Source organism: Sorex araneus, chromosome 6 (genome assembly GCF_027595985.1).
Source record: "Sorex araneus isolate mSorAra2 chromosome 6, mSorAra2.pri, whole genome shotgun sequence".
Taxonomy (NCBI): Eukaryota; Metazoa; Chordata; class Mammalia; order Eulipotyphla; family Soricidae; genus Sorex; species Sorex araneus.
The window spans coordinates 116,180,459-116,187,321 of NC_073307.1; positions in this window are offsets into that span (position 1 = coordinate 116,180,459).

A 6,863-nucleotide genomic window follows, 5' to 3' on the forward strand; every position below is an offset into this window, starting at 1 on the left:
TATCATTATTATTTATTACATTTTAACATTATTCAATAAAGTACAAGAGAGCATACATCTATTTTTACTTTAAAGTTTGGATTTATTTATCTAAATCAAGGAGTATATAAATTATCTGAATAAGAGAAGCACAAACTCTTCTCTCCAAAAGTGTGGTGAAGTTCTCCAAGAATAAGGGTCTTGACCCAGGGGCTGGTGAGAGAGTACAGTGGATGAGGCATCTGCCTTGCTTCGTTCGATTCCCATCATCTGATATGGCTCCCTGAGCACTGCCAGGAGTAATTCCTGAGTACAGAGTCGGTTAGTAATGGTTAGTAATGGTTGAGTACCATTCGATGTCATGCCCCCCCATTCTTGATCTATAAATATATATGTGAGTAATTGCTACAAAGATTTTTTTATTTGCAGGGAATCAGGAGTTAGGCCACATCCAGCCATGCTTATAACTTGCTCCTGACTCTGTATTTGGAGTCACTCACAGCAGTGTTGTGGGTTGAACTAGGTTTGGCTATATGCAAGGGTTTGGCTGTATGCAAGATGCTTCTTAAACTCTGGAATATCTCTCTTAAAAGTTTGCTTTTAACTACAACACCCAAAAGGAAAGAGAACTAAAGGGAATGCCCTGCCGCAGAGGCAGGGTGGGGTGGTGGGGGATGGGGTGGTGGGAGGGATACTGGGATCATTGGTGGAGGAGAATAGGCAAGGGTGGAGGGATGGGTAAACAATCACTGTATGACTGAAATGCAAACATGAAAGCTCAAAGTTTGTAACTGTACCTAATGGTGATTCACTAATAATTTTTTTAAAAATCTTCAAAACTTTAAAAAATAAATAAACAATTAAAAAAGCAAAAATTTTAACTTTTAAACACTTGGCAGAATCAGAGTACTTTCATTAAAATGAAAGTTTAGAGCTTTCATTAGAATGCCCATTCACTGTCACTGTATCACTGTCACCCCGTTGTTCATCGATTTGCTTGAGCGGGCACTAGTAATGTCTCCATCGTGAGACTTGTTGTTACTGTTTTTGGCATATCGAGAATACGCCACGGGTAGCTTGCCAGGCTCTCCGAGAGGGGTGGAGGAATCGAATCCAGGTTGACCGAAATGCAAGGCAAACGCCATACCTGCTGCGCTATCGCTCCAGCCCTTTGCATAGAATGCCCATTATTTCTATGCAAAGATTCAGAGGAAAAGTTATGAATTTGTCTGTTCTATGCTAGGCGATTGATGTTTGAAGTTTAGATATCTCAACACAGTACACACAAAATAATCCAAAAAATTAGCTGTTACCAGTTGAAACATCAATAACCAAGATGTGTTACAGTGAGCTCACTCAATACTTGATAGTCTGCAATCAACACTTAAAATCTGACTTCAGTTCCATTATTATTGGATCACTTCCATTTAGCATATTTCATCCTTCATCATGCATGCTATATTTAATAATTAAGTATTCTTAATAGTTACAATGATGTAATTTGTTAAATGTATAATTGTTTTTTAATTATTAAGGAGAATTTCTTCGTTTAGATGTTTCTGGCATTTCAAATCCCACATTGAAGATCTTCTAATAGAATTTATTTCACATATACTATTATCAAGATGTGATGAGTACAGGAAGGCTAACCCAGGAACAAAATTATGTGGCTTTTTGAGAGTTTAAAATTGAAGACTATTAAGCAAGTGATTGAAATGCATCTCTTCAAAATAACCCTAAGGAGACATGAATCCTAGTCAGCAGGACTGACCTGTTATTTGATGAAAGAAGTGGTCAGTGGTAGAAAGCACAGAAAAATGACATTATTGAAATGGAGATACAGTAGAGGGGTTAAGGTGCTTGCCTTACATGTGGCTGACCTGGTTTTATTCTGGGCAACTACCAGGAATGATTCCTGAGCACAGAGCCAGAAGTAAGCTCTGAGCTGTCTGCACGTCTCCCCTTCAAAAGAAAAGAAAAAGGACAGTCTCTAGAACAAATGTTGATGATATTCATCCAAGGGAAAGAAAGTCCCAGCCAAATACTTCTGAATATTGAAACTTCACAGCAGGGACATTTTAAAAATTAAAATAGATTCAGGAGGTTATTGTCAATGAACTTTCAATATTTCTAAATCCATTCACATGACATGAATATTCCTGTTTTGGATTGATACTTTAAGTTTTGATACTTAAAGTACTTAAAGTATCTTTTAAAAGTCTGATACTTTTAGGGGATGGAGCAATAGCACAGAGGGTAGGGTGTTTCCCTTGCACGTGGCCAACCCGGGTTTGATTCCCAGCATCCCATATGGTCCCCTGAGCACGGCTGTGGGATGCTGGGGTTCGAACCCGGGTTGGCCTCGTGCAAGGCAAACACCTTACCCGCTGTGCTATTGCTCCAGCCCTGAATCTGATGCTTTTAAATATTGAATTATTCTAATACTCCAGTTCTGATTCTAGGGTCACAAGGCAATGGACAAATTAGGGCCTCAAATGTCTGCTTTAGGAGAAATAACCTGTCCCTGTGGTTATGATTTGTTGTTCTACTGTTTATTGCTCAATGAAAAAAAATTAATAAAGTATTTTTTGTTTGATGTAGTGAACTTTTGGCACATATTTGTTAAGGTATTAATTATTTTGGTCCTCTATTTTCCCCATGTTTCAGAAGGTAGGGAGGCCTTGCAATTTTTTTTTTTATTTTATTTAAAAATGTTTATTTCCATTCTTATCTCCTGTCTCCTGTTTTGATTCTTTAACTAGTAGAATATAATTATGTTTTTTGAAAACATTTTTTCTTCCTCTCCACCCCAGTAGACTTTAGGGTTTTTTAAAAAAATTTTTTATTAGTGAATCACTGTGGGGTACAGTTATAGATTTACAAACTTTCATGATTTTGCTTCAGTCATACGCTTCATGTTCAAATAGTCATCCCTTCAACAGTGCCCATTCTCCACCACCAATGTTCCCAGTATCCCTCCCAGCATCCCCACTTCCTCCCCCCATCCCATCCCACCTCTGTGGCAGGCACATTCCCTCTTATTCTCTCATTTTGGGTTTTATGGTTTGCAACACAGGTACTAAGCGGCCATCATGTTTGGTCCATAGTCTACTTTCAGCACGCATCTATTATTCTGAGTGAGCCCTCCCAACCATCATTTACTTAGTTGTCCCTTCTCTATCCCAGTGGCCTTGCAATTTCTTAAAGATGGAACTTAGGTCAAAAAGTTAAAATGGCTTCTCTTTGAGTGGCTTTTCCAGTTTTCTGGGAAAGAAAACTAAACTGATTAGAAATTGTTGGATGTCCTAGAGGCTAGGAGAGAAAGGGCCTGAGAGAGTTAAGATGTTCAAAGGGATTCTTGAGACTGTAGAGAGGGAAATACAGGATCCTGAGAAGGTGCGAGACCTTGGAAGGGGAAAAACTGCATCGAGTCTCCAACGATGCCAGAACCTAGAAACCAAGTCTCAACCATCACAATAGCCAAATCTTTCATTCCTGGGAGCAGACACCCTTCAGACTGCAACAGTGGGATGGAGGCAGAGGTCAAACCAATGATGCCTTTACAAGAGTAGGCTGAATTTTTTCCAGCCTACAGGATGTGAGGACTCTGAGCTGGATGTTCAAAGGGAGTTGATTTTTTGAAAAATAGAAAAATACTTGACTTTTCTTGTATACCTGAGTGTGACTGAGACTTTTGTGACTAGAATGTCGGCCTGGTGAGCTCAGTTAATGTCACTTCAAGCACAGTGTGCAAGAGAATCATGTTCTTGAATTGAAAAACGGGGGCAGGGCAGTGGTCTATGGAAGTGAATGTCTTTGTGTAAGGACGCCTGAAAATCTGCTACTTGGACCCTTAAAACAACAAGCATCTATATGAGCAACCCTCCACAACCTCTGTCTTTCTTAAGATAGATTTTGAATTCAGATTCACGCATTTTTGAAAGAAGTGTTATTCTTAGATGAATTTTCATATTTTTTGCCAGCACATTAAGTTTATAAAACAATCATTTTATGTGACCTATAAAACAAAGAATCTACAAAATAAAGATGACTTTAATCTTCCATGTTCAGATTTCATAGGATTTACCTAATGTTTGCATTTTTTAACATTCATTAAAAATTATTTAGAAATGATTATCAATTTATAAGATACTGTGAACATACTTACAGAGAGGTTTTAGTGCTCAACGAATTCCCCTCACAGTCACATCTTAGATAACTATCGTTCAATATCAGAGCCAGGAAATTGATACTGGTACAATGCACTGATTTTATTTAGATTTTGCCAGCATTACATGCAGGTATGTTTATGTAGTTATATATCTGTAACCACATAACAATAAAGATTTAGAACTGTTTTATTACTGATGCTCTTTTATGGTCACAACTATGCTGCATCCCCAGGCCTAAATCTTTTGTCTCTCTGTTTTATCATTTTGAGATTGTCATATAGATGGAACCATTCTGGATGCAACCTTCTGAAATTTGCTCTTTTTATCTCACTTCTCATGATTCTTTTGAGATTCTTCCAAGTTGTTGGCATGTATCAATAGTTTGTTTCTTTTGATTGCTAAACAGTAGTTTATGATATAGGCAAATCATTGTTTAAGCATTTACCCATTGAAGAATATTTGGGTTGTTTGCAATTTTATTATATTATAAATAAAGCTGCAATTAACTTTCATTCTTGCGCATATTTTTGCATGGACACAAGTGTCCCTTTCTCAGAGTATAATTATCTGTCTATACTTCTAGGAGTATGATTACTGTGACATGCAGCAAACCTATGTTTAGTTTTTGTTTAAAGGAATTATCAAACCATTTTTCATAGTAACAGTACGTTTTTTTCATTGCCACCAATAATATATGATAGACAGTTTGTTCTGTCTGCATTTGCTGTTATCACTTTTTAAATTTTAGTCATTATGATAGGTATACGTGAGATAGTATCTCATTGTGATTTTAATTTGCATTATTTCCGGTGACTAAATAATCTTTAACAGTGGTACTCAGGAGACCATATAGGATGCTGGGGTTTGAACCTGGGTCAATGGCAAAGTAAGTGCTTAACTCGCTATACTATCTCTCTGCCCCCTGCCTTGAATGTTTCATCTAGGAATTTTTCACTCAACCCTATATTCCAAAGATTTTCTCCTTTGCTTAATCAAGTTTTATAGTGTTATGTTTTACATTTAAGTTTACCATGCATTTTAAGTTAGTTCTCTTTTCTTTGGGGGAGGGCTACGCCTGGTAGTGCTCAGGCCTTTGTCCTGGCTCTGAGCTCAGCTCAGAGATCATTCCCAGTGGGAATCAGGGTCTGAATCCAGACCAGCTGCATGCAGGCAAGTGCCCTATCTGCTGTGCTATCTCTCTGCTCCTCCTCTCCCAAGTTGGTTTTTAAAGGGGTAACTTTTATGTTGAAGTTAATTTCTTTGCCTGAAGATACCAATTGTTCTTTTGACATTTGTAGAAAAGACTTTTCTCCACTGATTTTTGTCCATCCTTTGTTGAGAATTATTTGTTGGGTGGGTTAATTTCTCTAATATAGTTTATTGATCTCTGTGTTTATTTCTTCACTAGACTGTTGTTTGATTCCTATAGTGTTACATACAAAATTCATTTAAAAAAACACTTGTCTGAATAATAGCTTTTTGGTGTCTTTATAGATGCCAGGCAAACTTTATTCCTCACCAAACCCTATGAGATGATGATGTGTAGATCCATTTTATAGAAGAGAAAACATTAGTTTAGACTAATTAATAATTTTCTTGAGAGACAGATTTGGTGCCCAGGTCCACAGACTAGCCACCATTCTTTATTGTCTCTGTGGAGGGAGCAGAATTTTTAATAGCCTCATAGAATTGCTTTTCCTGCAGTCTGCATTGGCATTTTGCCATTGGCTTGCATTGTGAGCCATGATGAGATGCAGCTCCGTGAGATTCACTGCATTTACTGCAGGTCCTTTGATGAGGATGTGGTTCACTTCGTCACACAGCATCCTTTTTAGGACAGATGGGAAAAATGTCTCTCAGTTCTCAGAACCAGGAATAGATGTATTTCTCCTGAGTAAGTGGTTTGTTTTTATCTCTCGAACATTGTGAAATGATATAAATGATTACATTTCCCACTTCATTCTGGTGCTAAAAAAGCTCAGAACAAAATTTTCAGCCTATCTTTAGCTATGATGTACACTGAATCTAATATTACTTCTGACTTCATCTTATTTTTTCCTATTCATTTCTTCTCCCTTGTTTTCCTCTCTAAGACTCTTTGTTAAAAATTTTCTTTAATCAAAATATACCAGCACATGGTATGAAAAGTCAAATACAAGGCTTTTAGCAATAGAAACATAAAGAAATCCCTCTGTTCACTTTCTCCACAACTCTGATCTCTGTTCAACAGAGCCAACTACGTTTACCTCTTTTAATTATTTCTCATGGTGTTCATTCTGGTTTTGTTCACAGATTTTTTTTTCTTTCTACAGTTTCAGCTTGCATGCGGCCAATCAGGTTAGTCTCAGCACTGAATATGGTTCCCCAGGTCCCAACCAGGAGTGATCCCTGAGCACAGAACCAGGGGTAATCCTTGAGAATTTTCAAGTTTGGTCCAAAAACAAACAAACAAATTATTGTCATAATTTTGACTAAACTCATTTCAATATTTATGTTATTTTTCTCTAGAAATACTGTTCACAAATGACTACTTACTAGTTACATGTTTTTTTTTTAAATTAGATCTTTTCTAAAGTAGTTTTCTTTTTTTTTTTTTTATTGCTTTTTGGGTCACACCCAGCAATGCACAGGGGTCACTCCTGGCTCATGCACTCAGGAATCACCCCTGACGGTGCTCAGGGGACCATATGGGATGCTGGGATTTGAACCCGG